The sequence below is a fragment of the Lissotriton vulgaris genome, unplaced genomic scaffold (genome assembly GCF_964263255.1).
Source record: "Lissotriton vulgaris unplaced genomic scaffold, aLisVul1.2 SCAFFOLD_1178, whole genome shotgun sequence".
NCBI lineage: Eukaryota > Metazoa > Chordata > Amphibia > Caudata > Salamandridae > Lissotriton > Lissotriton vulgaris.
Window position 1 is genome coordinate 269,673 of NW_028241612.1, and position 25,127 is coordinate 294,799.

The 25,127-nt window shown below is 48.1% G+C and overlaps 1 protein-coding gene and 1 pseudogene across 1 annotated transcript in view; one reads left to right on the plus strand and one right to left on the minus strand.

Annotated features, from left to right (window-relative positions):
* The window catches only part of LOC147670603 (saoe class I histocompatibility antigen, A alpha chain-like), a 526,786-nt gene that overhangs the window by 182,370 nt on the left and 319,289 nt on the right, over positions 1-25,127 (plus strand). The window lies entirely within an intron of this gene.
* LOC147670604 (zygote arrest protein 1.L-like) lies at positions 14,491-15,157 on the minus strand (annotated as a pseudogene).

Here is a 25,127-nt window from a genome sequence, read left to right on the forward strand (position 1 = left end):
GATGTCCTTACGTAGGGCTGGGAGATCGGTGGCTACGGCCCAGAGGCATCGTGCTGCCATTTCCTTTGTTGCCAGAGCACACGCTATCCAGGACCCAACAGCGTCTTTCGTTGTACAGAAAGCGCTGCGTGGGTGGCAACGCCTTGAGGGTCGCAGAGTAGATGAAAGGCGCCCGATAGGTTTGGATAGATTGTCCCAGTTGTTGGCCACACTCCCGGCCACATGTTCATCTCAATTTGAGGCGGTGCTGTTCCGAGCCGCTTTTACGCTAGCATTTCACGGAGCGATGCGGGTAATCGAACTAGTTGCAAGGAACAAACTGGATGTGGCAGGGGGTTTGTGCCGTGAACACGTTCAGATCAGGGGAGAAACAATGACTGTCTCCTTTGTAAAGTCCAAGACTGATCAAGATGGGATGGGTGACTGCGTCATCATACGCAGGATTCCTGGGTCCTCCATATGTCCGGTGAAGTGTTTAGAGGATTACCTAGCACGAAGGGTGGCATCATGGGGGGGGACTTTGTTAAGACACGCTGACGCCACCCCACTGACGAAATTTCAGTTTCAGCGGGTGCTTGCGATGTCAATTGCTGCTGCGGGCTTGAACCCGGGCGAATTTGGGACCCATTCCTTTCGGATAGGGGCTGCTACGGAAGCTACAGCCAGGGGTCTTAATGTTGAGCAAGTGAAACGAGTGGGGCGTTGGTCCTCCAATTGTTATAAAAGATACGTGCGGTTGCACATGTTGTGAAGCTGTAATAATGTACTCACGCTTCTTGTTTTTGTTTGGTTTTCAGTTACGCAAGCCCACGAGGCGGGGCGGACTATGCAGTCGACCCTACACCGGGCCAGCGGTCAGACATCACCGGCTGTGAAAAAGGAGGTGTGGGTCGTGGGCCACTCATACGTGAGGCGTGCCGCAGACGTATTCAAAGCAGGTGACATGATTCACGTAGCTGGGGAATACGGGTACAGGATGTCCTTCTACGGAAGGGGCGGTCTCTGTATTGACCAGTTTCAAACATTTTTCGAGGGTTTGTTAGAGCGGACAAGGTCACCGCCGTCTATAGTTATAGTGCATGTCGGGGGCAATGATTTGGTCACCATCGGTAGACGACTACTCCTGGAGGCAATGCTTTCCACTGTAAGTTGGTTGGCGAGGAGAGTTCCGGGGTGCACGATTGCATGGTCCCATTTGATTCCACGAAAGGTGTGGCGAGGGGCTATTTCTATTCCTGCTTTGAACCATTCTGTCAGAAAGCTTAACAATAAAGTGAGTAGGTTGTTCCGTTCCAGGACATTGCATTCTATTTCTCATAGCTGTATTAATGATGACAGTATGTATTTGGGGGATGGTGTGCATTTGTCTTGGGTGGGGAATGAGTTACTCTTAGGAGACTTTTTAGCATGGTTAAAATCGTTGAAACATGACCTTTAGGTAGGATTTTTGTGGGGGGTCCGGATAGCCGGTCAACTATCCGGCCTGTGGCGGTAAGGTCATGATCGGTGAGCACTAATTGGAAGATCCCTATGAGTGGGCGTCACCCAACACGGATGGGAGCGCTCGGGGAAGGTGGCCTTTGGCCCCTCAACGGGGAGGCGGTCCCTTCTAAGGATGGGTCGCCGAAAGAAGAGGAAAGGCGGTCAAGGCCCCTTCCTGTGTAGGAGGGGTTACAGCCCCCTCCTGGGGAATTTCCCGGGGCCAGTGACATCTGCGACGGCAGATGCGGTAAGTTGTGTGGGGTTGGGGGGAGGTCTACGATACCTTCTAGATACCTCACACGAGTCTTCGAACGACCTTTAACTGGCGTCGAGTTGATAAGTGCCCCCGTCAAGTCAAGGGAAATTGGTAGTAGTTGCACTTGAGTACGCCTCAGTGCTGTCGCCCCTCCCAAGTGGGGGGGGTATGTCTGGTTAGGGATCTTGACACCGGTTACAACCTTGCCGTTGGCCCTTAAACGTTAGGATGTACAATTTCAATATTTCAAGTAAATGTTTTTGTAGGATGTTAGTTCGGCTAGGAGAACCTCTGTATTAGAGAATCTGTTAAGGTTAGCCAAACATCGCAATGTGGTATGAAATTGTACATTAATGTTTAAATGTTTTAATTTTTTGTTTTAATAAATACGGCCGGGAGGGTCACTCCCTCCCACTTCCAAAAACTTCAAGAACTGTTTCCGGTTTCCCTCCTTCGGGGATTGTGTTGAGAGGGGGTGGCGGGTATCTCAGCCATATGGAAAGGGGCGACCACTCGGTCCCCCCGAACGTATGGCAGAGTGCCTCGATCCCCCCGGGAAGCCATTTTGGGCGGGAGGCGCGTCTCGGCTGGTATGCCCGAAGCGGCGTAGCCGGGGCGCGCTTTTTCCCGCCCTAGAGTGGGCTGGCCTAGACACTGACGCGGCCGGCCACGCCCTCGGGGCAGGCAGGGGCGGGTTTACGCCCGCCCTGAAGATGGATAAAAAGGGACGCAAGACCAGAAGACATCCTCTTGTTCCTGTGCTCTGAAGCTGCACCTCCTCGCTGCACGTGAGCTCGAGACGGAACGAAGAGCCAATTTTGACCCACCCACCAGCCCCTGAGGACAGCCAGTTGTTTTAATAAAATTGATCAATTATTCTATTTCGTTTACAGGTTGTTTTAGTATTGTGTTGATGTTGAATGTGTAATAAAGATTGGTCTAATTTTACAAGTTTGTGATTAAAGAACTTCGGATTTAAGGTCCATTTATAAACAGGCTTTTTCGGTCATAGTGGCCAATGTAGTTTCGTTTAGTTAGCATTTGTCGTATTTATTTTGGTCGGGCGGTAAGGTCATGATCGGTGAGCACTAATTGGAAGATCCCTATGAGTGGGCGTCACCCAACACGGATGGGAGTGCTCGGGGGAGGTGGCCTTTGGCCCCTCAACGGGGAGGCGGTCCCTTCTAAGGATGGGTCGCCGAAAGAAGAGGAAAGGCGGTCAAGGCCCCTTCCTGTGTAGGAGGGGTTACAGCCCCCTCCTGGGGAATTTCCCGGGGCCAGTGACATCTGCGACGGCAGATGCGGTAAGTTGTGTGGGGTTGGGGGGAGGTCTACGATACCTTCTAGATACCTCACACGAGTCTTCGAACGACCTTTAACTGGCGTCGAGTTGATAAGTGCCCCCGTCAAGTCAAGGGAAATTGGTAGTAGTTGCACTTGAGTACGCCTCAGTGCTGTCGCCCCTCCCAAGTGGGGGGGGGTATGTCTGGTTAGGGATCTTGACACCGGTTACGACCTTGCCGTTGGCCCTTAAACGTTAGGATGTACAATTTCAATATTTCAAGTAAATGTTTTTGTAGGATGTTAGTTCGGCTAGGAGAACCTCTGTATTAGAGAATCTGTTAAGGTTAGCCAAACATCGCAATGTGGTATGAAATTGTACATTAATGTTTAAATGTTTTAATTTTTTGTTTTAATAAATACGGCCGGGAGGGTCACTCCCTCCCACTTCCAAAAACTTCAAGAACTGTTTCCGGTTTCCCTCCTTTGGGGATTGTGTTGAGAGGGGGTGGCGGGTATCTCAGCCATAATAGCCGGGGTTGGAGGAGTATCATCAATGCGCAGGAAGGGACTTGTGGGTGCTCCGTATTTTGCGTCACTGTAGCCTATTGTATCACTTGTTTAGTTATGATTCCTGGGCAACTCCGATTGGCTCATGTAAAAGTAAGAGGTGGGGCAACTTAATGTTGACATCTCGAAACAGGAACCCGCCAATGACTTGTTACCAAGAATACATCTCTTTTAAAAGTATTCTCACACATATATGCTTTAGTTGAAACAGCGTCATTTCACTGCATAGATTTTTTTCACAACGGGGCACTTTGGCTCTTTTTACATTGCTACAAAATAGGCAGAAAAGAGGGATGTCTAAACCCAGCCAGCCAATCAGATCACGCAGTACCAAGCTGCAGTGCTGATGTACACCGCAGATGTGTAAGCTGGCTCACCTGGTGAATGTAAATGACTTGGCGCCAGCTTCGCCACACAAGCGTCATCGGAACGGTTTTGTATCATAGCATAAATTATAACTATTGTCCTGGAAAACATCACTATGAGTCTTGCTGGCAGTGTCAAGCCGGAGTGCTGACATGCACCAGGGGCGTGTAAGAAGCCGGTGGCTTCCCATACAATCGTGTTCCGTGGGAGTCTCCTTGTGAATTTAAATGACGTGACGTGGGGCAAGCTTCGTTTATGTACCACAAGCGCAATCAGAACATTTTTTTTTAAATATGAGTTCCATCAATATGACTCTTGCTGGTGGTGTTAATAACAAGTAAATAAACAATTAGTGCCTAAAGAACACAAAACGCTTATGAGTGTAAGGGAACTGTAAACAGTCGGTGCTCTTCGCGCAAAAACTGGAAACGATGTTTCGGAGCGCTAACCAATAAGGAGCCATTAAACATAAGTGATGCTGAAATGTACCAAGCGCAAGCAGCATGCTGTATAACACCCCATGGAGTGATTGCAGGAGGCCTTGCAGACAGTGCGTGAGTGGGCGTCCGCAGACATTTTTCCAGGGGGGGGCAAAATGTTAACATCATCACCATCCTCCGACCTGATGTGTGCCAGGTGGGGCACAAGAAGCACTGGGGCGCAGAACGGGGGTAGACTCAATTAAATGCCAGGAATCCAGGACATGTAACTGACCCTGCCACAGGCCAACAAACACCACCTGTAGGGAAAACGCTAAACTTTCTGACATGTTGCTTTATCTCTATCTTCTAGGTGTGCAGACTTCTGGGTCCTCGATCCAACACCAATCAAGGCTGATTCGATTTTTATCAGAATACTTTAAAACAGCCTATGATAAAAGCACCAGATTGAATATACTGTATGCACAGTGTATGTTAAAGGATTATTTGTAGCACACATATTCACCAATATTGGCTTCTTGGTGCTAGAATTCATGATAACTTTTATCCAAAGTTAAAGCACAACGTCAAAGTTAGTAATAAATAATGCAGCAATCACACATGCTAGTGATGCGCCAATGGGTGCTCCCTTTACTAGAATTCCCCGGGCATAGCTACATTTTACACACATTCAATTAATTTATACAAAATAAAATGTATAGGTCCAAATGTTAGCTTTATTTTTTAAAAGAAACTTAGAGTCCCTCTATGTGTAGTCAATGTCAAACTGACAATGTGCCCACGTTTAGGGATACAATAATGGTCAACTCCCTTATGCGGAAGCCCGGCACCGTAAATGTGTTGCACATGCGGGACCCGCAGCAGCGACACATCACAGGTCCAGGGATGCGGAGTCTTACACAGTGGTCGAAGTGGGCAGGAATAACCCAAGGATTGGATCTGTGGGTGGAGCCAGAGGTGTGACCAGAATGCGCAGACATCCCAATTTTTAGTATTTGTTTGGCATTTCACTGCCCATTTTAATCAACCAATGGATACACATGATTATTTAAGGTTATAATGAGTTATTAACATTAAACTATATTCCCAAAGTGGGATATGCTTCTAATCACAGAATGTACCAGATACGATAAAATGTGGAAACACAAACGATTTTTCTCCGAGCCATGGAGTTTCTGTCATCAGGACTACTCCCTTTTTCCACAACAGCAGTTCAAACATGAATGGCAAAATATCCTAGTTTGCAAACGTTTTCTCTAAAATTATTGCTCTGCCATATTTGCCTCATAATGCAAGATCTGCTGCATGATCTGACCATTTAAAATAATAAATTGTTCGTAGCTCAAACATATCAAAAGTTAATATGAAATGTGACTTGTGTTGCTGCGGAGTGGATGGCCTATTGCAAAGGTTGACTGGTCATCTTTCTCACTGCTGTGTGTGTATGTTACAGTGGTACTAATAAGGCAAAATCTTTCCTGAGACTGTTAGCATGTGGACACACGCCAAAATGATAAAATATCTGAAAATATACTGCATTACGCTGCAGCCTTTTTTTAATGCATAATTTAGTCAACACTACGGCATAATGTTGTCATCATTTGCTGCATAACTAATTCCAGTGGCCCCACAGCAGGCAGCACATGTTAAAAGTGCTTGTGAATAAAGCCGGGTGACTGTAAGTTTGCGAACTTAGTTTGGTGTGCGTGCAAGTCCTGCATTGCCAATCCCTGGTGAGTTGCAGCTACTATTGTAATGTAAGTGTTATTTTATATAGCGCAAACTATCACTCCACGGAGCATCTTGGCGCTTTGAGAAAACCAATAAGAAAGGGTTCAACTACTAATCATGGGGGACGTACCACTTCAGATTAAACTTTTGCATAATGTGTCCGGAAGGCTAAAGACCCAGGTTTTCAGCGACTTCCTAAAGGCTGATTCAAGGGTGATTTGACGAAGAGGTAGGGGGAGTTTGTTCCAGGCCTTTGATCCCAAAACCGCCAGTGCCTTTCCTCCCCTGGTTTTTAGCCTAAAGGTGGGAATGGTGAGCAGATATGAATTTGAGGACCTCAGGTTACGCGAGGGTAAGTATAGTTTAAACATCCTCAGTAGGTAGCTGGGCCCTCGTGAATGATCGGCCCTAAACGTGATCAGTAGGACTTTAAACAGCACCCTCTTACGGATCGGTAGCCAGTGAAGGGTATTCATTGCTGCTGTGGCCGATGTCCTCCTATGCCATCTCAGCACCAATCTAGCTGCTGCATGCTGGACCATCTGCAGCTTATGACCAACCGCCCTGTTTGTCCCTGCATATACGCTGTTGCAATAGTCTAAGCAGGATGTTATAAGTGCTACCGCCACCATTTTTCGGGCTGAGAGTGGTATTAGGTCGAAAAATTTCCTCAGACCTTTTATGATGCTAAAACAGGTTCCCGCCACTACCAGGGCCTGTTGGTTGAAAGACAGAGTAGCATCAAACTTAATCCACAGATTTCAAACTGAGTTAATGGTATTTTGGGGCACGGTGGCATCTTCTGGCCACCATTGTGAGGGATTGAAATCATTATGTTGGCCAAAGGGCAGGATTTCAGTTTTCCCTGTGTTGCACCGTAGGTGGTTATTGCTCATCCATTCGAAGGTGGCTTTGAGACAATTTTTCAGGTTGTTTTCAGTCTCTGTGGTATCATCATCTAACACCAGGATGAGCTGAGTATCATCCGCGTACGAGATGGTGTTGATCTCAAAGGATGATATCAGTGCGATCAGGGGGGCCATATATACGTTAAAAAGCGTGGGGCTCAAACAAGAGCCCTGCGGTACCCTTGAGGTCAGATGTTTCTCCTCTGATCTAAAATGGCCTAAAGTTACTACTTGCCACCTGTCTACCAGGAAATTTTTAATCCAACCTAGTACATTACCTTCAACACCTGCCGCGGCTAAAAGGGTCAACAAGGAGGGTATGTGAGACTGTATCGAAAGCCGCGGACAGGTCCAATAGTACCAGGACGGCCTTCTTTCCCTGGTCCATTGCGGCTCGCAATGTCTCCGTAGTAAAGAGGAGGGCAGACTCTGTTGAATGTTGGGCCCTAAAATCTGCCTGATTTGGATGCCAGGCATTATTTTCCTCCAGGAAGGCGGTTAGCTGTTTATTTACAAACTTCTCTGTTAATTTACAGAGAACTGGAAGCAGCGAGATAGGTCACAGGTTTGAGAGAGTTGCGTGGTCTGCTATCTGCTTTTTTTGTAGAGGTTTTACTGCTGCTAGCTTCCATTCTGCAGGGATTAAGGCCTGGTCAAGGGAGGAATTTATTATATTGTTTATGGTGGGATTTACAATGTCCACCATGGACTGCAGGACCAGAGGCGGACAGGGGTCAAACGGGGTGCCTGATTTTATGGCCAGTATGGCTGCCCGGGTATCCTCTAAATTAATCAGAGAGAACCTACTCATAGTGGCTACACCTGTCCCAGTCCTAATATCCCCATTTTCAGTCAATGACATAGGGAGCGGGAAATCTTTGATAAGGGTATGGATTCTTTCCTCAAAGAAATCCGCTATGGTATTGCAGAGTGTTTGGGAAGGGGGGATTTATTTCTGCAAGGATTTCGGATTCATAAAAGTATTTACTATCTTAAAGATTTCTTTTTGTTTATTACTGTTATTGTTTATAGCTTCCGAATAATAATTAGTTTTCGCCATTTTTACCAACGTGTGATATTCTCGCTGTGCCGCTTTATACGTATTCAGGTCATTTTTTCCATACTTTCTGTGCCATTTTCGCTCTAAAATCCTCACTTCCCCTTGTTTTTCATTTAGGGTCAGTAAGAACCATGGTGCAGATGTCTTCTTATTCTGTGCTTCCTTTCTGGGGACTAATCTAGGTTCAGTAGGACCTGTGTCTATGCTAAGTTCCATTATCCATTCCCCAAATAGCTGGGTGTCTCTAATCACATCTCCTGTCAGGGAGGGTCTCTTCTCAAGGGCTTTATTCATAAAGTCAGGATGTCCTATGATGGTCTTCCAGCAGGGTTTTCTCTGTGACGGTGCTGTCGCTTTTACTGTACTCTTACTCCTACCCACTAGATGACTCTTAAGTGGGAGTTCGAAAGGGATAAAGTTCTGGTCTACTACTGCTGAAACAAGGCTAATGGAGGTACCTATGGGTGAGGCAGACTGGCCTCAAGGGCAGGGCCAGCCATAGCACTGGTGGTATCCTGTGCATTAATGTTTGTTAGTGCCCCCCCAATGACCACCTCTTCCATGGATTCCCTCACTACCACCCTTTAACTGTGCCCCCCAAGTTTCCATAACCATTCTCTCTCAGATGCATTTAATTTGATTTACAGCGCCACTCATACCACTGTAGGGTGTCAGAGCACTTTACATCACACACATTACACAGACAATCAATATGTGTGTAAATCACTGTATAGAAAATGTTACATAAGACTAAGGAATACAAGGTATAGGAGTCACATGACAACCATACTAGTAGCCCGTATAGTTTTATAGTGATTGGTCTGGATAAACACAATACCTGGAATTTAAAACGTAATACCATGGTTGGGGCTTCTCCTTAATAATCAGAATTGATTTCTGTCCAAAAAAACGCTTTTTGGGACATTAGGATAATCAAAGACTGGGGGGGTGGGCGGAGGGGGGACATAACGCTCTAATTTATATCTTGCAGTTTGTATGCAGCTCTTAGATGACAGTTAATAGCTCACTGTTCTAAGTTAGGATTTTAACTTATAAACTGCAAGTAACAAAAGGATCTCTCTGGCAAAAGCAGTAGCCCACTGACCTAATCACATTATGTGCACTTTGTGATCTGCATGGCGCATGTTCTTTGCAGCCGGTACATTAACCCTCTGAGCTACCTTTCCACGAGTCAAAACTTCCACTAGACAAAATTCTGACCTCTCTCTAGGAAGAGCATTAATCACCAGAGTCATCATGACATTTTAATTGTTGCCGAAAATTGCTGGAGGCCAAGAAGGAGGCAGCAAGCATTTTTAAAACCATAATATACTTGCAAACATGATGCCTCCACCTAAAGTCAGCACCCGGTGCGGTCACACTGGTTGCACCGCCCTAGAGCTGGCCCTTCTCAAGGGTCCTGTGACCTCAGTGACTGTTGTTCTAGGGTGTGCTGCTTCATTGGCCTGCCCGCAAGACTGGAGGTGAACTTCAGTATAGATAGTGGTGGACAAGCCTTAAAGATTAACCCACACATGTCATGCTAGGGTCCACCTGCTGGAGAGAAGGCACCAGGACTTTTAAGGTCCTGGTGCCTTCTAAGGTCTAGCATGTGATTGTGCTCTCGCAAGAGAGTGGTCTGGTGGACTGGTTATTAAGTTCCAAATTCAGCAGCTCTGACCATAGTGCCACATCCTCTGCCCCACTGAGAAAAACTCCTATTGTCTTCAACTACAACCCAATTGTTGCCCGCTATAAACACCTGGATGCGGCTCAATTTAAATTACGCACTAGACAAGAGCAATATGCGGCCTACAAAAAAAAGTAACAACATCCTGGAAAAAGCAAACACTTATAGGGAATGCAAAATTTAGCAAACCATCGGAAATGTAAGCAGGAACAACATGGTTACCTTAACGCTTTTACACTCACTATTCAGAAATCAGTGAGTGATTTTGCCTGAAAAGTTAAGGACACGACTACAGGGCCCTGAATGGACCCATTTCAGTGTCCATTGCTTATACCCTTACAAAAGGTAAGCAGTATGGTAAAAAGACCACATCCCTGGACGCAGAGCCGCAGTACACATTTTGTTTTCCAATCCACACATTGCAGTACCTCCAGGATTGGTGCAGTAGTTCCAAGTCCTGGGAAAACAAAGACAAGAAAACAAAAATAGCGCTTCACTGGCAAACTCTGTAAAAGTGGCGCTAATGTGTTTCAGTGTGAATAAAATCAGTTTGGCCAGTTTGCTACCACTCTGTCTTACTTTATTTAGATATTTATCTATTTTTCATATTTTTAGCCTTTTATTGCCAATGCTGCACTTTAGAATTAAAATGTCAGAAAACTATGACATTTCCAGCAAAAACGTCTTTCTTTTTTGGATCCGTTTCACAGGGAAGAAAATAAAAGAAAGGAGAGGAAAGAGAGTGAGAACCCCGTATTGGGGGTTTTCATGGGCGTCCGCAGGGGGCGTAAGGAGGGTCGCTCTATGGGGGGGCTAGCGCCCCTCCTTGCCCCCCCCCTGCGGACGCCCATGCATGCACTGATGCTCGTCCTAAAAAGACAATAAGGAGTGGTATAATATAATTGCATCCTACCCAATCCTATGCTCCCAAGAGACCTGGGTCGAGCCGATAGCGGTAGCTTGCATACGCTGCTCGCTTTGCGAGGCATACAGTATGGAGTGAAGCTTCACGGAAGCTCCGCCCACTCTCCGTCCATTGGTTTGTGTCTTTGGCCTCCGTAAATCAATCAATCAATCAATTAATCAATCAATAAAGGCATTTATAGAGTGCACTACTCACCCGTAAAGGTCTCAATGCACTGTGGGGGCGGGAGTGCTGCTAATGTTCGAACAGCCAGGTCTTGAGTAGCCCCCTGAAGGTCAGAAGGTCTTCGGTCTGCTGTAGGAGGATGGGGAGGGCATTCCAGGACTTGGCGGCCAGGTAGGAGAACGATCTGCCACCGGTGGTCGTTCTTCAGATGCGGGGGATGGTGGCGAGGGCGAAGTTGGTGGAGCACAGCTGGCGGTTTGAGGTGTAGAAAGTGAGTCGTCTGCTGAGGTATGTTGATCCGGTGTTGTGGAGTGCCATGTGTGCATGGGTGAGGAGCTTCAATGTGATCCTTTTCTTCATGCGAAGCCAGTGCAGGTCTCTCAAGTGGGTTGTGATGTGGCGGGGGATGTCAAGGATCAGGCTTGCAGAGGCGTTTTGTTTGCGTTGCAGTCGTTTCAGCAGTTTGGCCAGGGCTCTGGCATAAAGGGCGTTTCCGCAGTCCAGCCTGCTGCTGACGAGAGCCTGGGTGACCGTTCTTATTGTGTCGGTGGGGATCCACCTGTAGATCTTTTGGAGCATGCAGAGGGTGTTGAAGCAGGAGGATGAGATGGCATTGACTTGCTTGGTCATGGAGAGTGTTGAGTCCAGGATGAATCCCAGGTTGCGTGCGTGGTCGGTGGGTGTCGGAGCTGCCCCCAGAGCAGTCGGCCACCAGGAGTCATCCCAAGCTGAGGGGGTGGAGCCGAGGATGAGGACCTCCATCTTGTCTGAGTTCAGTTTCAGACGGCTGTTCTTCATCCATTAAGCGACGGCTTTCACTCCTTTGTGGAGGTTGGTTTTGGCGGTGCAAGAGTCTTTGGTGAGGGAAAGGATCAGCTGTGTGTCGTCGGTGTAGGATATGATGTTGAGGTTGTGCAGTCTGGCAACGCGGGTGAGCAGGCCATGTAGATGTTAAACAGAGTCGGGCTGAGGGATGGACCTTGGAGTACGCCGCAGATGACTTTGGATGCTTCGGATCGGAAAGGGAGAGACGGACGCTCTGTCTTCTGTCGGAGGTCCAGTCCAGTGCTTTGCCTCAGATTCCTGCATCGTGGAGGCGAGTGCATAGGGTGTGGTGGCAGACCGCGTAGAAAGCGGCTGAGAGATCAAGGAGGATGAGGACCGTGGTCTCGCCGTTGTCCAGCAGGGCCCTGATGTCATCGGTGGTGGCAATGAGGGCCATTTCGGTGCTGTAGTTGCTGCGGAACCCAGACTCGATAGGGTCCAGGATGTTGTTCTCCTCAAAGTAGTGGGTCAGCTGTTTGTTGACGGTCTTCTCAATGACCTTCGCCAGGAACGGGAGCAGGGAGATGGGCCGGAAGTTCTTGAGGTCCCTTGGATCTGCCCTGGGTTTCTTGAACAAGGCGTTGATTTCGGCGAGCTTCCAGCTCTCTGGGAAGGTCACTGTCTTGAAGGAGATGTTGATAGCCTTGTGGAGGTGGGGTGCAATGGTGGCGCTGGCTTTGTTGAAGATGTGGTGAGGGCATGGGTCTGACGGGGCACCGAAGTGGATGGTGCTCATGATTTTGATGGTGTTGTCGTTGTTGATGTTAGTCCATGTGAGCAGGGGGTTGCTGTGGGTGGTGGCTGTGGGGTCTGAGGTGTCGTTAGCCGCCGTGGTGGTCTGGTTGTCGAAGCTGTCATGGATGTCTGCGATCTTGCGGTGGAAGGAGGCAAGGGAGTTGCACAGGTCTTGGGATGGTGGGGTGTTGTTGATGTTGGAGCTGGGGTTGGAGAGTTCTTTCACAATGTTGAAGAGCTCTTTGCTGTTATGAGCGTTGTTGTCGAGGTGATCCTTGAAGGAGGTCTTTTTGGCGGATCTGATGAGGTGACGCCATTTCATCTACAGTTTTCGGCAGTTTTGTTTGGAGTTCTGGAGTTCTGTGGTGAACCAGCTGGCATTCCTGTTGGTGCGTCTGTTGGAGGTGTTCTTGACCGGGGCGAGGGTGTTGGCGCAGTAGTTGATCCAGCATCTGAGTTTGCTGGCGGCGGCGTCCGGGTAGATGGGGTCAATGTGTGGGCTCTGGGCGAGGGTGGTGGTTAGTTGGTCTTCTGTGACTTTGCTCCAGCAGCGGCTGGGGATCTGTTGGGTGCCATGGTGCCTGGTGGGTTTCCGGAAGGTGAAGTGGTGCAGCGATGGTCAGTCCAGTGAAGTTCGGAGGTGTGGCTGAAGGAGACATGAGAGCTTGCGGAGAAGATGGGATCCAGAGTGTGGCCGGCGGAGTAAGTGGGTGTTATCACGAGCTGTCTGAGTCCGAGGTTGGCGAGGTTGTCAATCAGGGTGGTGGAGTTGGTGTTGATGTTGTTTCCGAGGTGGAAGTTCAGGTCTCCTAGGAGGATGTAGTCCGTGGAGGTGAGGGTGTGCGTGCTGACGAAGTCAGCGATGGAGTCGCTGAACTGTGGTCTGGGTCTGGGTGGTCTTTAGATCAGGGTTCCTCCGAGGGTGGTGTTGGGATCGGTGTGGATCTGGAAGTGCAGGTGTTCGGCGGTGTTGAGGGTGTCGTTTAAGTTGGTAGAGACCTTGAGGGTGGACTTGTAGAAGATGGCGGCGACTCCTCCTACTCCATTGGTGCAGTCTCTGCGGGTGATCTTGTAGTTATCTGGGATGGCTATGGCGATGTCGAGTGCCGAGGAGTCGTTCATCCAGGTCTCCGTCAGGAAGACGACGTCTGGAGAGGATGTGTCGAGCAGGTCCCAGAATTCGCCGGCGTGTTTGTGTGCGAAGCGGTTGTTCAGGAGTATGCAACGGAGGTGGTTGGGTCCTGTCCTGGTGGGCGGATTGGCAGCTCTGATGCTGGTGAAGCTGCGGTAGAAGGGCCCATGGGTGCACTTGGGGTGGCCTGAAAGCAGGTGTGTTCTCGTCCGGTGTTGAGTGCGTGGAGGGTGCTGGCATCATAGCGGAGTCGTGCGTCGTCACATTTGTGGCACTGGGCACGGTCCAGGCATGGACGGGCGCAGATAGGATTGCCTTAGGCGCGCGAGTGGCGCGGCCGCGCAGAGGGCACCATAAGAAGGGGAAGTGGGACAGAGGAGCAGCTGGCTGGGGGAGCAGGCGAAAGGGTGAGTGGGGGGCGGGGCCGCAGGGGACGCAGCAGCGGGAAAACAGGAGGCAGGAACGGCAAAAGGGAAACAGAAGGCAAAAGGGGCACAAAGGAAGGGGAATGAAAACAATGCTTACAGAAACAATTAACAACAGTGTTAATACCAGAAAAGAGCAGCAAAACAATCAAACAAAATCAAAACAATGTACAGTGCAGAACTAGTAAGCAGACCTGCGGCCTATCAGTGGCCACCAGGGATGAGGCGCAGGTGGTCACCTGCGTGTGGAGGTGGGCCTCAAACTCAGTCAGTAGGAGCGGCGGCTGGGCACAGAGCAGGGGCACAGTCAAGTGGAGCTGCGCGGGTGTGGGGAGCGACCTGCCTGGAAAAAGGGTCAAGGATTGCTAAATGCTGTCTTCTGGCTCATTTTGAGGCTTGTTAGTCTCTCCTTATTATGGCTAAGTCTTCATTTGTCATCTCCCATGGCTACTGGCCCTTTTACTTTTGTTACACGGTACGTGTTCTTAAGTAGCACTATTTATTTTATGGAGCTCCTCACCTCGAAACGCAGTCTGCCTTTGTCGGGGGAGGCAGTGGTTTCTTGCTGCCCGGGCTCTGCGGCTGCGTCCACTTCAGCTTTCTGGTCTCTCTTCTCATCCTCTAAGCTAGCCTCCTCTTGCCAGTCTGCACAGCTTCCCTCGTGGGGCTACCCTGCTCCTCTGCGGGTGGCTCCCCAGAACTCTCTCCACTCTCGGGTTTCCACTCTCCGCCAGCCTCGGCCTCTGCGTTCTTCCTCCGTGAAGGTGGTTCATCTGCGGGACGCGTCGGGGAAGCGTATGGTCTTGAGGGGCGAGGAGATGGGAGTCCCATCGGGCTCTTTCAGAGTCTGTCTCCAAACGCTCCGCCCCCTGCAGGACATGGTGTGGGCCCCAGCGAGCACTGCACTGAGGCGTCCTCCTGGGGGGTTCACCTGCACCTGACATCCTGAGTTTTAGCACTGCGCAGGGTCAGGTTGGGGTTCACCTGGGACAAGAAGGCCTTAAGCTGTGCATGCTGGTAGATGTGAAAGTACTCACCAGTTTCAGCATAGAAGGCAAAATAACCCCGCTGCCTCCAGCCACCCGCCTTGTTTTTGGGGTACCGATACCTATAGTTGTGCGCCGTGTAAATGGACTGTCCATAGCCTCGTCCGAAAGCGTAGCCATAGTGTCTGGCTGGCCCTGAGGCCTAATTAAGTAAGGGCAGCAGGTGAAGTGTGCAAATGTGGCTCAATTAAAACATGAAATTGGCGTTTTGAACCCCACCTGCAGAGAAAGACCCCCAGACTCCGCATAAGCGCACAATATGTCTTAGAGTGAATAACACAATGTTGTTTTAGCCCAAATTTATGCTTCTGGTCTGTGAAAAGTGTCTCATTTAGCTGCACCCGTCCCTACTGTGTAGGTTACGCGAGTATTGCAGTACTTATTTTAGCTTGTGGCTGGAGGCAACTCCGTTCCATGACATGTTATCTCGCTAACCAAATGTTGCCTAAGTGTTTCTAGTGGCACTGTAATGTTATGTTAATTTTTTTTGTATAGCGCATGGTCACCCCAGCAACGGGGCGTCCCAGCGCTTATGGACATAACAGGAAATGCAACAGCGCGGCCAGTGAGAGTAAGCTAGATAGAGGAGAACAACCAGGTTTTGATCTGTTTCCTGAAGAGCATATGGTTAGTGGTGGCCCGAGCCTTTAGGGGGATCGAATTCCATAGCTTCGGGGCCAGGTACCTAAAAGAGCGGCCACCAGCTCTACTTCTCCGGATCTTGATTGTGCCAGCAAGAGCTAGATCCGCTGAGCGAAGGGTACGCGTGGGAACATAAAAAGTACAAAGTCCCTGCAGAATTCGTGGACTGGAGCCATACAGAATCCTATGGGTTATGCATAGTGTTTTAAATTGGATGCGTTGTTTGATTGGCAGCCAATGCAGGCGTCTAAAATCGGGGAGGTGTGACAGGTTTTAGGGAGGGCAAACAAAGTACGGGCCGCCGCATTCTGAGCTCTCTGTAGCCTATTGATTACTGTCAGGTTAGAGAGCATTACAGTAGTCTAGGTGGGATAAGACTACAGCCTGGACTATAACCTGGCGCGTGGGAGGCTCAAAGAAGCCAAGAATGGGTTTTAGGGCACGTAAGCGACCGTAGCAAGTGCCCGCCACTTTTTTGGCATGTGCCTCTAGAGAGAGTGCGTTGTCTAACATCACTCCTAGATTTTTTACTAACTCCTTAGGCATAGGTGGAGGTCCTAATGTGAAGAGCCACCAATGATTGTTCCATCAATGGGTTTCATTGCCTATGACAAGTGCCTCCGTTTTGGAGGAATTTAGCTGCAGACAATTCTGGGACAGCCAGTTATAAATGGCCTGGATGTCTTCCCGGAATTTGATTTGGTCCAGCTCAGTGTTTTTGGAGAGAGTAAAAACAAGCTGAGTATCGTCAGCGTACGATACCAGCCTAATCTCACGATCTCGAGCCAGCATGGCCAGTGGGCGGACATACACATTAAACAATGTGGGGCTAAGCGCAGAGCCCTGCAGGACCCCACATTCCACAGAGTGCCTGCGGGGCACGCACCTGGAAGGAGCGGTCAGATAAAAAAGACCTGAAACAATCCAGGGCACTCCCTCTGACTCCGATCTCCCACAGTCGTTCTAACAAGATCCTGTGGGAGACCTTGTCAAAGGCCGCACTCAGGTCCATCAGAATCACAAAGGAGGTCTCGCCCTGGTCCTGCACCTCCCTTAGATGTTCCGTAACCGCCAATAGGGCCGATTCCGTGCTATGTTTTGCACAGAAGCCATTTTGGGACTCGTCCAGATTTCCATTGGATTCCAGGTGAGTGGTCAGAATGGAATTCACATGGGCTTCCGCTATCTTAACAAAGTATGGCAGTAGGGAGATAGGTCGGTAACTGTCCGGCCTAGCAGGGTCCAGCGTTGGCTATTTTAGGAGAGGGACTACCTTAGCATGTTTCCAGGATTTGGGAACGGCTGCTAACTGAAGAGAGTTGTTAATCAGCGTTAGCCATTAGTCGCCATTATGAACCTCTGCTTAAACTTGCCAACATCGAGAATTTGAAATCCTACAAACAATCAATCTCGACAGCCAAGACGGCATATTTCTCGCAAAAAATCTTGAACTCCAATAACAAAACTAAAGACATATTTTCAGTTGTTAATGAACTCTCCTTGCCAGACAGAGTCACCCTTCAACCGCAGCCTACCCAGATCCTCTGCGATTCACTCAACTCCTACTTTACAGATAAAATCATCACTATAAAAAATAATATTCCTTCCCCGGCATCCCCCAATTCTCCTCCTCTTCCCCCCATAAATACCAGTATTCTGACAGAGTTTCCATCTATATCTCTAGAAGAGTTCATCACTCTACTTAATAAAGTCAGTTCGGGCTCCCCCAATGATTGCTGCCCCCCGCAGGTCTTAAAGAAGCCTTCCTTGCTTGCCCAGGTCCCCCTCTGGCACTACTTAATAACTCCCTTGCCATCGGGAAGGTTCCATCTTCATTCAAGCAAGCTGCAGTTCTCCCTATATTGAAGAAACCTAACGCAGATCCTTCAATACTCTGCAACTATAGGCCCATTTCTCTCCTACCTTACCTGGGAAAGATTTTGGAGACCTTTGTTACTCGCTGCTTGAGCTCTTTTATAGAGAAATCGTCCTTCCTAGACCCCCCAACAAGCTGGATTTAGACCCCTCCACTCCACCGAGGCGGTCATAGTGGCTGTCATGGACACCCTTAGGAAAGGGGCGGACAAAAACACTTCTCAAGCCCTCGTCCTATTAGATCTTTCGGCGGCTTTCGACACGGTCGATCATGCTCTTCTGATCGACCGTGTCCACAACGCCGGCATCCAGGGAGTGGCCCTTGACTGGCTTAGATCTTTTCTCCATCAACGTTCGCAGTCTGTTCATCTTTCCACCTTCTCCGCCTCTTACACTTCCCTTCCCTGCGGTGTTCCACAGGGCTCTGCACTTTCTCCTCTCCTTTTTAATTTGTACCTCCAACCTCTTTTAGCCTCCCTCCGCAACTCTCCGGTCACAATATACAATTATGCGGACGATCTTCAGTTAATTTTCCCCATAGACTCCCTCCCTTCCTCCCGTACCAATTTCCAGAGTATCATGCTGACCATTGCGGAGTGGATGCATCACAGCCATTTAAAGCTGAACCCTACAAAAACCGAGCTCGTTTTGGTAGGAGGCCCCAATCATCCATGGAATGCCACGTTTTGGCCTACTTCCTTGGGGCTGGCTCCCTCTCCCGTGAGATCAGTCAAAAGCCTGGGGGTGATCATCTCTGAAGACCTATCAATGCGACCCCACATCAACGCGGTCACATCTGCCTGTTTCTTCCATCTCAGGCGGATCCGTAAGATCAGCAGGTATTTCAATAAAGAAGCCTTGACCCAAGTTGTCATTGCGCTAATCACCTCTAGACTTGATTATGCGAACATTCTCTATGCTGGCATTCCTGCATGCCATCTTCAACGACTGCAGCTGGTGCAGAACCAGGCTGCTCGCCTGATTTTCCACCAGCCCAAGCATCAGCATGTCACTCCCCTTCTTCGCAGTCTACACTGGCTCCCGGTATCCAAACGCTGCATTTTCAAACTGGCATGCACCACCTTTAAGGCCCTATCAGACGCAGCTCCCGTTTTTATCTCTTCGGCCTTGTCCCGTCATATCCCCACAAGAGCTCTTCGCTCAGCTTCATTAAACTTCCTCGAGGTCCCTAGATTCAAAAGGAAAAAGCACGGTGGCTTGAGCTTTTCCGTCCTGGCCCCTTCTACGTGGAACTCCCTTCCACTTTCGCTCCGTCTCTGCCCTAAGTATGACTGCTTCCGCAGACTCCTAAAAACCCTGCTCTTCCAAGCCGCATACGACTAAACCTCCTGCTTCTGGGTCACGCCACCTGTCAATGAGCGCCAAGAAACCGATGGTGATAGTGCGCGTTATAAATGTTTTTTAAAGTAAAGTAAAGTAAAGTAGCCCCTTCGCAAGATGGACTCCTGGAAAGCTCTAAACAAGTCAGGTTTTACGGGGTCATCCGGGGAGCCCGACTTGATCCTGGAGGTTAGAGATTACATCTCTGTCAGCTCAATAAGAGGAAGAGTTTGCAGCGGGCATAAAGAGGCAGTTGGACCTATGGTGGGGCCAGGGGTCGTAGTGTGTCCATCCGGATGTAGAGAATTATAAATCCCTTTTATTTTGTCCAGGAAAAAAACATGCTAGCTCTTCGCACTGTGCATCGGATGCTATCAGGTTACTTGTTCCTTCCGGTGTTGTGTTCTTATCTAGGACCCTAATTCGATATTCCCGATTTATGCCCTTGTGAGGTTATAATCAATAATGTCCTGACAATGGCATAAGAATCGGATTCATATTCAGTAATAGCTCATGCAATCCAAAGTACAGCATGGCTACTCCCATCGACTCCTAGAAAGCACAACGAGTTCTCTAAACGAACCAAACCTTCAGCAACCTGGGAAATCCCCGTTTGCTTTTGTTTTGATTTCGTCCTAGAACTCCTGTGAAGCACTGTAAGAATGGCCAGTTCTCAGTGACATCTTTATTGACGTCTTATGTCCAACCTTAGGTCAAAACTTTCAGGTATAGATATACCAACACTGCCTTAAGCAAACACAAGGTGGTGGTTTTGGAGCCGAGCAGCAAACTACTTGCCCGAGAGCCCAGCTGATGCTAGAGCCCACGAACGCTGCCCCTCCTTTTTGACGCACTGAGAGAGACGCTGTCTTTTCTCCTGCCGAGAAATCCAGCCCCGGTGTTCTCAGACGCCTTCGCGGGCTGCTGGGATATCGAGTCCTGAAAGAGAGATACCAGACCTCCTGCATTCTAGTATCCAGGTACGGAGCTGACTAAACCCTTACAGAGAATTCTTGAATCCGATTCTTGGTAAACCTACTTAACGTGAACTGCTACTTACTTACTCCTTCCGAGTATTAGGCTTAGGTCAGGTACACCGGGGTAGGCGTATTTTAGAAGCACCAGTTGAGTACCTTAGTCAATGTTTATATGTATGTATATATTTTATCCATTTTAAAGTATCTTATGGCTAAGAAACCATATCAATGCTTTTACAGTTTATTTCATAATACTCCTTTTACTGTCCGCACTTTACTTTACATTAAGTATTGCAATTATGGCAATTCATATCTCTTGCATGAGAAAGAAGACTGCTTGTTAGAACCGGCTGTCTCTAGTTGGCAGAGGTATACACTTCTGACAAATAGGGACACACCTTTTCTAGTCAGGGCAAGGAGATCACACCCTTTGATAACCCCTGCTCACCCCCTTGGCAGCTTGGCAGAGCAGACAGGCTTATCTCAGAGGCTGTGCTTAAGCATTTATGACCACATACAGTAATAAAGTGAATACACTACAAATGGACACAACACAGTAGTATTATAAAAATAGGGATTTTTATATAAGGCTTAGCACAAGACCAAATAACGACAAAAATATACACAATCTTAATAAATACTCTTGGAAGGGAAAATAATAGTTCAAATGTAGTTTCTTCTTTAGCACAAAGTCTTTCGTATCAAAATCAACTCTTCTTCCTGGAAACACAGTTCTTGGCAACAATGTAACCCACACGGGAGTTACACAACGTCGAGGCAAAGTAAATCCAAAGGTTCGGCGTCGACCGCGAGGAGCGCTACGTCGAGCCCGGAGTCACACGGACCCCCAACAACACAGTACCTTAGGAAAATGAAGCACACGATGATCAGCGGCGTCGAGTAATCTGGCGCCGCGTCGTCGGTGTCGATCAGGCCTCAGTAGTCGTCGATGTCGATGTTGCAAGAGTGAGCAGCGCTCACGGCGTCGAGAGGGCTTCGAAGTCGATGCGATCAGCAGCGGTGCAGACACGAGGTCCCTTGGAGCTGGACCCGAACTCACTACTCACTGGCGTTGCTGCTGGCGTCGATCGGGCCCGGCGGCCGGCGTCGAGGAAGTGGGACACTGGAGCCGTTACTCACGATGTCGAGCTGGATTCGGCGACGTCCGTCGGCGTCGAGATGGCTGGTTCTTTCAGAGGTGCTGGATTCACAGGTTCCAGCAAGTAGCACTTAAAGCAGAAGAAGTCCTTTAGCCCTGTGACTTCAGCAGCAGACTGGCACTCTTCCAGTCCTTGGAGATTTTCTTAGCAAAGCGTGAGAGTACACACACAGTTCCTCTCTCCTGGTTCCTTGGCAAAAATAAAGAAGCAATGCAGGAGTCCCCCCAGAAAACAGCACACTGGCAGAAGGGGTAGGCAAGTCCTTGGATCAGCAGGCTTCTTGTCCTTGGTTGCAGGGTTCCTTGTCAAAAGTGATCTAAAGTCTTGGTTCAGGGGTCCTTCTCTTATACCCCTTTTTGGCTTTGATCCCTTTGTCCATGCAGGGGGATTTCCCAACATCCTGGGTCTGTTGTGGGTGGAGCCAGGCAGAGGCACCTGGCCTATTCACTGAGCAGGGCTGGGTCCTCAGACGCCCAGCAGGAGGTGGATCCAGCATTGTCACTGGCAGGAGCAGAGCTATCGGCCTCCTGGTAGGAGGTGGGGCCAGGATCGTCCATGGCAGGCACAGAGCCATCAGTCGCCTGGCAGGAGGTGGAGCCAGCATTGTATCAGGCAGGGCAGGCTATCAGCAACTACTCTCCCCCTACTCTCAACGCAAATGTCCCACTCATCCCACACTGACTCATCCAGACCTCTAGAGCCACCCAGCTCCTGTCACACACACACCAAACCAGCAGAAACCAGAAATGGTTAGACAAGAAAATAGCCACTTTCTAAAAGTGCTATTTTCAAACCCTGAGTCCAAAAACCATCCACACCAACGGATGCATAATTAAACCCCGAGTTCAGGGATACCAAACTCGACATTGCACCATGCTCCCCGAGCCCGCTAGGATTATAGCATTAATAATCCGGGCAGCCCATTCTAACTAATGGAGAGCAGGTTACCTCGCAATAGTGAAAAACGAATATGGCTGTAATTCACTATTAGGACATGCCAACTTGGTCAGGCCTGTCCTACCTTATGCTTACAACGCACCCCGCCCGTGGGCCTACCATAGGGGTGACTAACATGAAGTTAAGGGAAGGTTTAGGGACTAGCAAGTAGGTGTACTTGCGCAGTCATCGTGACAGTCCTAGACTGCACGTGGGTCTGGCAATGGCAGACCTTCAGACATACTTTTACTCGGCCGCTCTTGTGGGTGGCATAACATGTGCTGCAAGCCCACGAGCAGCATTTGTATTTACAAGCCCTGGCACTCCTGGTGCACTAGACTAGGGACTGACAGTAAACCAAATAAGCCAAACATGGAATTCAATCAATACAGTAATTTAACCTAGGGAGCACTTGCACTGTGGCACTGATCAGCAGCGGCACAGTGCCCAAAGCATATACCAGCAAAAACATCGTAAACAGTGGAGGTCAACAGAAAAAATGGCAGAGAGACTCAAGACAATGATGTCAGGTCTAACCCTGCTCAATAAATAACACCTTTTTATTGAAAACGCCCGTCTCTCTTTTCTCTGCACTCTGGTGAAACTAAGTATGCACTTCTGACTGAGTGAAATAACTGTCTATTGTTTTCACACGACTCTAGAGATACACTCTTATTCTGAGGGAGCAAAGTTGTCATGTTATATGGTTGTCAGAAGCTAATCCCTCCTTGTCTATCCAGGGAGGTTAAACTCCTCCTCGTTTATTCGAGAAAGTTTCTAGTGACCTCTGAGCTAGCTGGCAAACCTTAAGTCTAATATAGTCAGTAGAGACCTAGTCGACCTCAGTACTACGTCTACACTGCTGAATATGTTATTCCAATGCGCAGAGCCTATTGGGAATATAGGAACTACACTACATGGCGCCCAACGTTTGGTAAGGCGATAAATCTAACGCAAGACGTTAGAGTAACTCAGTGTGCTCTTTCACACAGAACCCTTTCCCCGTAAAAACTCCAATAGACGTCTGGAGTGGGTGAGGGGTTAAAATCCGCCGGAACTTAGTAGGAAGAGATTCCTATGTATAGTTTTTGGTTTAGTCAACGTTGAAGGATGCAGTGTTCCAAAATATTGTGCACCTAATCTTTGTTTCCTTAAAACTAAATCTGCAACCGAAAACTTTCAGTCAGTAAAATGTCAGAAAGTGATGAGGAAAGGGAGCGAGTAAGACTAGCAGCTCAACTCTTAGAGGAAGACACAAGTCTTCATGAAACCGAACCGGATGCAATACTCATTCCGGTCAATCTAAGAAGAACTATAACTCTAAAACTTATAGAAAATGGCCTGACACCGCGAGGTGGTACAGTCATATTCGTGATAGAGGCACACAAATATCGGCAGACAGAGGTATTCTATTCATGGATACAATTTCCAGCAGCACACGCTAGGACAAAAGATTTCCACTATTACAAAATAGAGGAACCTCCGGATGAATACAGTCCTTTCGAGGAGGTTGAGATCCCATTAAAATACCAAGAGCACCTGCTCTGGTTTAAAGGCACCCTAAAACATAATAATCACATCACCAGGCTAGGTCCACTAGGTAGACCAGAAGAAACGGGGCCAGTCCTAGGCAACTATGCAACACACCCAGACTACAAAATAATGTCAAGCGAACAACTCCTAGTCAAACTAAAAGAATTAACAAAGGCATATAGAGAATTAGTTCAATTGGCAAGGGATGATATAACGATCCGTCAGAAACTGAAGGAAACAGATATAGCAGACCAACCAATTGAACTTGCCAGAATCATAGAAAAATCCTATGAAGAACTAGGTAGAGATAGTTTGGGTGGGAAACCAGTAAAACCCCAACTAACTGGAAATCCTAAAAAGATATTTATTAAAAAGAATCTAAAGACTCCAAAAAAGAGTTGGGATGGAAATAAGCAATCCACTCCCAGGGAAAAACGTTTCCAGTCCAGAGGAAGGTCTCCGCAGCGTAGAGAGAGATCTCCTGGCAGAGAAGACAAGTCTCCCCAAAGGGAACCCTCTGAAAAAAGATACAACCTTAGAGATAGGGATAAAATAAGAAAACCAGATAGATATCAAGATGTTGATACACGTCCCTCTAGATCGTTCTCACTGAATCCTTCTCGATCTTCCTCACAGAAATCAGAAAGAAGAGGACGGTCAGAACAAAGAGAAGAGCACGCCAAGTCCAAAGACAAGGAACCTGCTCAAAGTAAAAAATTACAATTTCCAAGAAAGAAGGTAGCCAGTATTAAAATAATCAAAGATGCCGAGGATACTGAGGACACAACTGAAAAACGGAGAGTGGGTCCAGACACTGCTAGACAGCGCAGCAGAAGTGACAATAGCTCGCAAGATCCTGATGAATCATCTGGAGACAGTGGACATGAATGAATACATTCAGGTGGAAACTGCAGATACCAGAGTTAGGAAACCTCATAAAATATACGAAATAACATTGCGTATAGAGGGAGATAAGACTAGGAAAGTAAGGGGTCTGTTTCGGGATAACCTTTCAAAAGGCTATGACATCCTATTAGCTGAGAAAGACTGGCCACCATAGTTTGTCAGGGAGTGCCCTCATGGCGAAGAAGTGATTATGCCTGCCTTCTCAAATCATATTCCAATTCATAGAAAATACACATATGCAAGAAAATGGGCAGTAGCCCAAGCTCCTGCATTATATAAAAATCATGTAGGATGGGATGAGGACTCCCCTCCTCACAAAATCCAGTTAAAATGTCAACCCACTGCACAAAGACAGTACCCAATTAGGCAGGAAGCTAAAAAACAAGTCAGGGAGATCTTAGATCAACTTGAATACCAAGGGGTGATCGAAACATGCACCCATCAAATGAACAATCCTTTGTTTCCTGTCTCCAAGCCAGACGATTCATATCATCTAGTCTTGGACTACAGACACATTAACTCATGTTGCAAGACATTTGCAGTACAAAACTCACACAGTGCAGCACTAATGAATAACATCATTCGCAAAAAATACAAAACAACATTAGACATTTCTAATGGATTCTTTTGTCAAAACATTGCACCTGAAAGCAGGTATTTAATCGCTTTCTCAATAATGGGGTCACAGAAAAAATTCTGTCGACTCCCACAGGGATTCAA